Raw genomic sequence first — 1631 nt, forward strand, 5'->3', positions numbered from 1 at the left:
TATGCACCAATAACAAAAAGTTAAAAAAATAATTGAACTATAAGTTAAAAGTTAATACACATTTTTTGTTGATTTTTTTTTAACTTAAAAAATAATTATTTTAAAAAATAATTTGCTAGTGTACTTAATTTTTTTTCCAACCCAAAACTAAATTATAGACTATAGTGTCTATACTTCATTCTGTACCTATTTCCATATAAGTTAGATACGAATGATATAAATTTTTAATTTTAAGCAATTCACGTTAAAAATTTTTGACATGAAAATGAAGTAGACTGCAATATTGAAATATAATTAGAAACAAAATAAATTAACTTAACTTACTTCTTAAAATGAAAAATTAATTCGTTCATTTCACGTTAATTAAAAAACAAATTTAGTAAGTTAACAGTTAAGTTAATGTAAAGCCAAAATTAACCAGTTAATGCCCAACCTTGTTATTTATTACTAAGCAAGGTTCTATTATTTGATGATAGCATTAAAATTGTCTGTAAAATAGACTCTCTGTTGGACTGACTATTATTGCAACCTGACTTTGATGCATTCTTCGTTTGAACTCAATGTGTTAATTTATAACTCAACATAGACAAACGTCATTCAATGACTTTCTCTAGGAAACATTGTCCCATACTTTATAATATTATTACCTATGTTAACCTTACATTTTCTATACAATATTTATAAGTATAATAAATTGAGTAAACCCTATGCATGTTATCATTAAACATTTAAAAAAATAATAAAGACAAAAAAATAGCAACAATTATGTTTTTAATGATTTAAAATTATGAAAAATAATGGTTTCAAAAACCAGTGTTTGGCGAGTTCCTTATAAAAAGGAATTCGTTCCGTTCCTCGTTCTTTTTTTAAAAAAAGGAATTCGTTCTGTTCCTTGTTCCTTAAAAATAAAAAAGAATTCGTTTCTTTGTCGTTCCTTTGGAAAATGAACGAGTTCCTTTTTTAGTTCCAAATAAAATAAAAATTCTTATTTAATCATCAATGTTTTTTTTTTCGTATTATGCATACTTCTTTAATTTAATTTTAATTTATAATATATAACTTCAAGTAGGTACATATTTTATATGTTTATGCAATATATTATTATATATTTTGAGATTTTCTTCAAAATTAAATTTTTGGCTAACGTGTGTCGATTGTTTTAACGTCGATACTTGATAACAATCACTAATTAGGAATATACATTATACACATTAAAAAAATATATGTTAATTTCGATTTTTACATAATTATCTGTGTAAATTATTGGAACTAGAAAGGAACGAACAATTTTGTTATTTTTTCTTAAAGAAAAGAACAAAGTTCATTTTCTCGTTCTTTTTTTATAAAAAGGAATTCGTTCCAGTTATCCGTTCCTTTTGGAACTCGTTCCTTCCAAACACTGTTAAAAACTATTAATACTTATTGATAATGAGTATTTGGTATTCTATTCCTGATTTTCCAATGGCCCAGTTCTTCCCTGGGAACGTCTATGATTTGTTGACTGTTTGTATTGCCATGTTATTAAACCGGTATGTAACTGGTAGGTACATTATCAAATGTTTACAATTTATAACTCGGAAAGTATTGAAAGTATACAAGTAACTGATTTAAACACTAATTTTATGTTTAGT

The sequence above is a fragment of the Acyrthosiphon pisum genome, chromosome X, assembly GCF_005508785.2.
Source record: "Acyrthosiphon pisum isolate AL4f chromosome X, pea_aphid_22Mar2018_4r6ur, whole genome shotgun sequence".
NCBI classification, from domain to species: Eukaryota; Metazoa; Arthropoda; class Insecta; order Hemiptera; family Aphididae; genus Acyrthosiphon; species Acyrthosiphon pisum.